This window comes from Pundamilia nyererei, unplaced genomic scaffold (genome assembly GCF_000239375.1).
Source record: "Pundamilia nyererei isolate P.nyererei 1_Seehausen unplaced genomic scaffold, PunNye1.0 scaffold00099, whole genome shotgun sequence".
NCBI lineage: Eukaryota > Metazoa > Chordata > Actinopteri > Cichliformes > Cichlidae > Pundamilia > Pundamilia nyererei.
This window is the reverse complement of record NW_005187500.1, coordinates 1,859,073-1,867,952: the sequence shown is the minus strand read 5'-3', so window position 1 is coordinate 1,867,952 and position 8,880 is coordinate 1,859,073.

The following is an 8,880-nucleotide window of genomic DNA, read 5'->3' as shown; positions in this document are numbered from 1 at the left end:
GGTTATGACAGTCACTGGATTGTCTGTGAGGTGTTTGTGGTAGATGGTGTGGTGGTTAGCAGTGCTTCCTCATAGCTAGAAGGTCCTGGCTTAAATCTAATGTGGGGCCTTTTTGTGTGGACTAAACTTCTACACTGACCACAGGTGTGAATGGTTGTCTGTCCCTGACTGCTGACCTGCTTCTTGCCCTCTGACAGTGCTGATAGGCACACAGGGAGATGCTGAATTGGATAAGAAGAAGAAAAGGAATCAATATTTCTTCATCGTGTTTCTTCTATCTGGCGCTTCGTATCACAAATGAAGTGTAAGCTACATTTCTTGGAGACGGGTCGGCTGTGAGTAAACGTTCTACACCTCATGGCGTGGAGCTACTTTACATAACCCCTCGGACTGCTCCAACTGCCCAGGGTTAAATATCGCACAGGTCATAACCATCCAGAGGAGATGGTATAACAAACTAAGTTACAGGCAGCCATTGTCATTTCCTTTTTATACCAGAAAGCAAATGAAGTTGCATATTGACAGCAGGCCTTAGTGCAAACCAGGTGTTGGAGGGGAGATCCTGTTTACCAAGCCATTCCTCATGGTTGCAAGGTGCTTGTTTACTTTGCAGATATTGCTCAGCATTCTACATATTCCAAGAGGAGTGCTTGCTTTATGTTTTATCCCTCTCCTCTAGCTACAGCCCGGTGTGCCCTTTGCCAGCTGTCACTGGAATGACCTCTAATTAACACTAAGCTCCGAGCTTTAATGTCCTTTTGAGTGGGTGTGTGTTTATGTGTGTGTACCAGCTCCCTCCATAAATACCCTCTGGCATGTAGTAGCCATTCTCATTGAGGAACAGTGCTATTGGCTATTCATGTGTGTGTGTGTGTGTGTGTGTGTGTGTGTGTGTGTGTGTGTGTGTGTGTGTGTGTACAGTACATTATGTGAATGTGCACATAAAAAGCTGTTTTATTGGTGTTTACAGCAGAGCAAAAAAGTCCAAAAATTTGCAACATTTTCCCACTTGTAACCATAAAGGTGATCAATTCTGTTTTAATTAAAATATGGGATGCTCTGCTATGCCACACACTCCCTGTAGGACACACACGCACACTCCCACACATGCTTTCCACTTGTTGACTTGTGATGCCAGCCTGATCTCACCTTTCTAGCAGTCCATGAAGCCAGTCTGCAGTGTGGACAGCCCCCTTCAAACTAAAGGGTCCCTCTTAGATCTCATTACACTGTATTACGACTTAGCCCACCATGTATTCCCACAGTGGAAAATCCCGCTGTTCTCAGTGTATGGCTGAAAAACCATTAATTTCCCCACTCCCCTGTTTTACACCGATACAATCTCCCATTCTTCATGTTCGTAAAACCAGCGAGAGCTCTCTTGGCCGATGAGATAGCAGCTGCACCGACGCTGTTCTTCAATAAGTGAGCAGTGAAGTAAGAGCGTTGCTGCAGAGCTGCAGGGCTTCATCTTCTTCCTCACAGCAGGAGCGGCTCAGCTCATAATGTTGAGAAATGGTTTTTAAAAAGTAATGTGAGGTAGCCTCTGAATGAAGTCTCACAGGATGGGAAAACTCCAGCCGTGGCCGGCGGCACTAAATAAAGACGGGGGGGCGGAGGACTTCATTAATTTGCTTTTTTGTTTTCCTCCCTGTGTCAGTGCTGGTATTTTTGGAGCAAATGGTTTCTTCAGCAGCTGTGACCCACCTGGGATGAGCGTGTGTTTGTATGAGGGAGTATGCTGTTATTAGTTCATGGTCACCTTCCTGGCTAAGCAACCGGTCATGGCGGGGGTGGTGTGTGGGAGACAGAGAGCCAGGCCACACACACCTCATGCACGGCTGCAGTGTTCATGTCCCCGAGTTTCTCTTCCTCAGTCCTGTGGATTTTCAGCAACAGGCGCAGAAACAGCCGAGCTGCGATATCGTGGTTGCGGTCGCATTGATCGGCCTGTACGGCACCACCTGGGGGTGACCGAAGGAGCTTAGATGCCACTAATGCATGCTAATGTGCACGTGGCCGAAGAATTTCAAGCTAGAGTTTGTCAAAGGTTAACCCTCTACACAGAGGGATCAGGGATGCAGAGCCGCAGAACTCTGCGTCTACAAAAATAATAATAACATGCTTCTCTGCAGCTCCCTCCGTGTCGAAATCCCAGCCTGCTGCGATCACAGGGGCAAGGAGGAATTCCTGTCTGGAGATGCCAGAAGCTGTTAGTCTGAGAAACAGAGAAACTCTGCTCGCTGCGTTCAACCACAGGGGAGGGAAGAGTTCTTCTATACAATGAGGCCAAATTTATATGCTCTGGGGAGGGGAGACGGACGTGTTTGCAGGCTTTTAATCAAGTAGGAGAAGAGTAAATCAATGAGGGAAAACAGTCTGCGTTTGCTCGTCAAAAAGTAGCCGAGCATAAAAAGGTATTCAGCCTGTCTTTCTTTAACGTATTCAGTATTTATCTCCCTTCTTGCATTCAGTATATTCCTTTTCCTCATTCTGTCTTCTATCAGTACTTGTTTTCCCCTTTTCCAGCTGTGCCGTCCCTCTTATTTATTTCTTTGTTTCCTTTCTTTTGGTTCTGTCCATTTTAAGTTTTTAAAGGCATTTGTTCCTTTTCTACATTCCTTCCTTCTCTTCCCAGCGTTTTCTCTGTACCTGTCTGATAAAGCGACAGCCACATAGCGAGAGCGGAGCTGCGTGCGTACAATGTGACAGCTCTTAAACGCTGCTGCCTCGGCAGTGACAGGCTGCTGAGCGCCGTGGTTGATGGGATGCAGTTAAAGTTACAGCAGCAGATGGAAAAGCTTTATAGAGAGGCATTTCAGAGCTACTTCACATGCCCCCTGCCTTTGTGCAGCAGCGTATATATATGGAGAGGTATTAAAATCCGAGGGTCACATACATCTTCTGCTCAAACACATCCTGGGCAAACCAGGAAAAGGAGCCTCATGGTTTTCCCACATTGCACCTGGGTGGATTTTGAACCCCCGCCGCCCCTTTTAAATTTGACTTTATCTTTGCTTTGGCTTTTTTTTCTCAGCTTAGTATTTCACACCTCGTAGCTGCCAGCCTGACAGCTGATTTATTTCTTTTTGGTGCAAAAGGGAGTCCCCACCTTGAAAGATGTTTGGGACTGGCAGGCAGGTAGTGTGGTGTTACACCTCAGGCCTTTGCGGTTTGCATTGTTGTCCGGCTGAACTGACGTCACTTGACATTCATGTCTACCTCTTACCCTGCAGGACGGCTGATCTCGTTACCATTCAGCAAGCGGAATTCAAGAAGAATAAATCCTCAGCTGTGTAAGAGTTTATAGGGCTCCCTGGATGTTATTTATCCCTGTAGCCAGGAGGATATCCCATGTGAGTACAAGGCATTCAGGGGTTAATGTGAAATCCTCCTTATTCCCCTCATACAAGATGATTTATTCCTCAGACTTAAGTTGTAGCACATGTGTCTTGCATGGACGGAGCAGCACATCGGATATGACTGCTGCCCCAACGCCTTGGGAGCCATTTGTTAAGGGTCCAAAGAGGTCAGAAAAAATTTTGACCCTACAATCAGCCAAGCCTGCCGGCCGTGGTGCACGTATCAGTTGGTTTTCGTGTTCTTTGAGCTGCTTAACAAGCAGGGGGCTTCGACTCAAGTACTGACATCTGGCAAGCAGCGACAATAACATCCATCCTAAAAGAAAACGGACAGGCAGAATAGAAGAGCCAACTTTAAGATTATCCCTCAGACACAGTCACTGCACAAATCCCTGTTATTCACAGGAAACCAGGATGTGACTGGAGGCTACGAATGTAAGGGAGCTTTTAAGGTGTGCTGTAAAGGTAAGCAATCGGGATGATGTAGCTATGTCGAGCCATAAAATGAATCATTGTCTCTACTGGGGCACATTTCCCCCCATCTTCACCATTGTTCGTGTCCATCTCCAGTATCCACTTGGCTTCTATTCTTAGCTCTTTTGTAAGTGGGATTATGGTGACATGTTGTCTATTGTGGCTTTTACAGCAAGTACTGCATCCGTCGCCTCAGGACAACCATAGGGCGGTCAGCGCAGGTTACAGGGATCTTTGCACGCACGCACACCCGCATGGAGTTACATGTTGGCCTACAGGAACTGGCTCACAAAGGAGAGTGTTTGACTGGGGATTTCTGTTATTAGGAATAAAGGGATGAATTGTTGCTCATCAGATTCGTCATGGTTTAGCTCAAAGAAATAGTTCAACATTGTGATTTATGAACTTGCAATATTTGTATAGAATAAATAATCCAAAATATATTGATATTTATTTTGTGTTTTTATTTAACTTTTAGACAGCATAGGTGTTTAGCACTGTTGCCTCATGGCACCATTTTACCTGCGCCTTTCTGTTTGGAGCTTTGCATGTTCTGCCCAGGTCTGTACGGGTTCTCACCGGCACTCTGAATATAATAAAGTAAGAATTCTGACTGTTTTCTCAGAACTCTGACATTAATCTGAGAGAACAGTATTAAAGTCTGAGTTTAATCTCAGAATTTTGGGATTAAAGCCTGACAGTGGCCCTATTCCTCTTCCGTAAGCTTCTAACTCTGTTAAACTAAATAAATCATATTTTTTACAGATGCATGGATGTTAAACTTTGTTACACCTGGTAGAGCAGCCACACACATCATTAAAGATGAAACTCCCAGTGATGTGTTTGTTTGAGTTTGGGACCTGAAGAAGAGTTTGGACAGCAGGTCTTTATGCTAAGACAAGCTAATTTGGCAGAATTTAGCTAGCACTACAGAAGAGGACAGGACTGGGCTGTGTTTTAAGTGGCAGGTAATTTCAAATTCAGCTTTTAAAAAACTCAGAAAATATCATGAAACAAATTGTTTTTGTCACAGAATATGTGTACTAGCCAGCAGCTAACTTTACAGTCGCTGCGTTTCCCAGTATGTGCAATACTGAGGTGATAAAAGATGCAAGAAAAAGAAGACAGACAAGGAAGATGGGAGTTTATTTTTAAAGGTAAGGAGAGCTCAGCATTAGATTACATCTGATCCCGCTTTAACCCTTGTGCATTATTAATCTTCCAATGATTTATGCTGTGACAGCTGCTGATCATTTTTATTAGCCACACAGATTTTTAAAAAGATTCCAGTTACCAAACAAGCTTTGTTACAACACAACAGCGATATGCAAACAAGCTGCTTGCTTCTGCAACAACAGAGGAACATTTCGTTCTCTTCTTACTCAGGATGAGGACTCGTAGGCTGTTTTTAGGATGCCTGTGTGTTGATGAAAGCACACATTCTTGATGCTCCAATCAAATTTAATTGTTTCAGTTATTACCAAACTGAGTCCATATATCAGTTATGAAGCAAAATTACTGCATAGTAGAATATGAACAGCTAGCTACTATTTAAAATAAATTAAAACTTTATTGCAAAATCCTACTTTGTACAATAGTACAACAAAACTGGAGTACTGTCCTACATCGCTGCTGAAAGAAAGGCAAGCAGTTATCAGAATCAACATGCATACAGAAAAATATACGTGTTTGTGTGTGGAAAAAAAGGAGCTAATCAGATCAGATTAGCGCAAAAACTGTCCTTGAGTCTATTTTGGTCTTTAGTGAGGCAGGGAGCGCCCAATGATGTTCTGGGCGGTGTTAATCACCCTTTGTAGTGCCTTCTGGTGTGCCATATTTCTTTTCAAATACGAGAAAGCAGCATGTCAAATTGAACTTGACCGTTGTTCCCTTCACACCACAAACGATGTGGAAGAAGATGTGCACAGAACTGCAGAATCCAGTCCCGGAAATGTTGCTTCACCACAAAGATTTTCACAGAGGTGATCAGATGGAGCATTTTCATACTCTAGAAATGTTTGACCCGTTGCCCAGTACTGCACACCATCTTGGCTGTATTTGTGTGCCTGTAATATAATACTTCCCTGCATCAAATAAGCGAGGCATTCCTCTTCCACTTTAACATGTTCAATTGTGCAATAAGTCACCTTTTTTTTTTTACAGTTTAAGTTTTGCTGGCTAACTCGTTTTTTATCCACACACTCCACCGGGGAACTTCAATGTACCAAAACTAGATCCGATGTTTTCGCAGATGTAATTTGAGTTCCTGCCACACTGAGGAACTACAGGTAAAAGTTCAGTCCATTTGAAGCCCATCTTGAACAAAGTCATGTGTCTTCGTGCTAATTCAGTTAGCCTTGAACTCGTAAAGACCATAACTGGAACAGCTGGATTGTTTCCTACGTAGAAGGATTACCAATACCGATGATGTATCCACATATGCCTCCAATAAAAAGTGGAGGGAAATGAGGGTCAAAGTTGACATAGCTAAAGCCAACAAAACATCAGAAGACAGAGATATAAATCTGGCAAAGTCAATATTAGTCAGATAGGAGATATGAGGAGCCTGAAGGAAACATCTCTAGATCAATGCCCCAGCCCCTTGGGGCTCTCAAAGTAGAGCATTCAGCCCAACCCCACCCTCATCACTCCGCTCTTTAACTAGACCTGTGTTTCAGCTTCTATCTCATCCATCTCATCTGCAGCAGTGCTGTTAGGCTGCTCCCAGCTGCCGCCTCCAGAGGAATCCACATACCTGCGCTCCCCCTCCTCTGCCAAGAACCATTCAGTCCACAAACAACAAATAACTTACCTCAGCTGATGGATGACTCGGCGTGTAACCTAATACGGGGGCTTTCATCTTGTCTGTAGAGCTACTGACAGCTTAACTAGAGGTTCAACAAAGGTTTGATCATGATGGGAAAAGGAAAAGAAAATATGCCATATTGTGTAAAATACATTGATACTGGCCATAAATGCATGTTTGTCTTCATTAAGCTACATGAACTTTAGATTAGCTGTGCACACAGTATAGATGTTACTGGTTCTGGGAGCAGGGCTGGAGTTAGTCTTCTCTCCAAGTCTCGTGACTCTGCAGTCCGCTCTTCCTACTCTGTAGTGTGTCTCCTTTAAACTCTGCAAACATTTCCTTTATTTATTGGGTCCTCCCATCAAAGCTCCAAATTCCCTGTAAGGCTGAGGTTTTCATGTTCCTAAGCGGGATCCAAAGCTTTAAATTTTCACTGATGGTTACTTTTACAGATACAGGAGCAATTCCAGCTCACATTTTACATTTTTGCAGTTAAAAAGTACATGTGAGTCAACCCTGTAGAGCAGAGATTTACAAGCCAAACACTGTGGCCTTTTATCCAAAAGATCATCTAGTAATACTTAGATTGGAAACTAATTCTCCTTTTGCACTGTGTCCTGTAAATTCATGCTTTAGTTCAACAGGAAAACATAGTGACCACCAAAAGAAAGTGAAAACCTTACACGCACATCTGACATGATTAGCATTGTACATGATAGCTAAGATATTGATTGGTCACTGTAATCCAGCAATAACTAGATGGGAAAAACGACCTTTTCGGGACACAGAGTGATCGATTGTGTGAACTTAGAATGTTTATGTGATCCTGCTTTTTAAAGTGATGACATGTCATTCAGACATAGACCACTTTTACATACATCTGGCAACAGGACAATATTGTGCCCTATTCTCAAGATTTGATCATACATTAAATGGCAAATAATGCATAGGGCTCCAAAGCAGTGCTATTCCTCCAAGCAGAACATCTCCACTAACCTGCTCTGCTTAATGTCATGTGTATGTGTTAGTCCCCATAGGGAAATTGCTCCTCTGCATTTAACCCATTCACCCAGTGAAGCAGTGGGCAGCCACCAAAGCAACACCCGGGGAGCAGTGTGTAGGGACGGTACCTTGCTCAGGGGTACCTCGGGGTAGCTGGTCAGTGGATTCAAACCTCCGACCTTCTGATCATGGGGCAACCACTCTACCTACTGAGCTATCCCTTTTAATGTAAGGTCTGAAATATTGACTCTGACCTGCTTATTCGTTTTCTAAAGGTTCAACCAGAAGTGAACATATAAAAAGTATGAATTTATTTTTGCGAGCAAGACAGTTTTTTGACAGGAGCCTTAATCTGGAGACTCTTCATGATTTAATGTGTCCACTCAGTGGACATGCAGTCTGAACTGAATCGATCTCCTCGTCAGACACTAATCACACTTTAAAATGGTCCAGTGCTATTTTACAGCCAGTGTGTGACGTACGTGTGGGTAGTCAGTTAATCAGTCTACACTCACTTTAACGTGCTCTTGATAGATAATGAAATCTGTTGCACTGCTGATGTAAATTAAAGTGACATTTAGCCAATTTATCACTGGAACAGACCCTGTTACACTGTTTAGGGGTTGCAAAATGAATTTCAAGCTTTGAAAAGTGATTTCAGTTCAGCCAGCTATTCCAGCATGTTTTACATGCTTTGTAACAGCTGCAGGACTTATTCAAGTGCTGTCTCCTCTATACTTCTTTTCTATAGCTAAGCCTCGTGTTGTGTCGGAGCTCCTGATAGCATTCAGCCCAGCCTTTGTCACACAACAGAACAATATTGCCTGTTGGTGTTGGCTTACACAGCTTATCTCATCCTAGACAGCACATGCTTTTAGGGGCCCACAATGTCAAAATTGCTGTGGGCTACCCCACATGGAATAAACCCTACAGTTCACCCACAGATACCCACTATGGGCATGTTTGTTGGGGTTCTACAGCAACCTGTCCCTCCATTGTCCTGAATGCTTTTAGAAGCAGCTGGCAGCAGATGCTGCTATCTGCTCTTTAACTGTTGACGTGACGAATCCTGCTTCCGGGTCCAAACTGCGTTTAGTAAGGCTGTTGTGTTTTTAACATGTTTTAATGCTTTTTATCTTGTTGTATTTAATGTCAACAAGCCCCTAAAAACAGTCAGTGATCACTGTCGGCTTCTCTCGGTTTTTATTACCGCTATTCGTTTTAAAGCTCAGT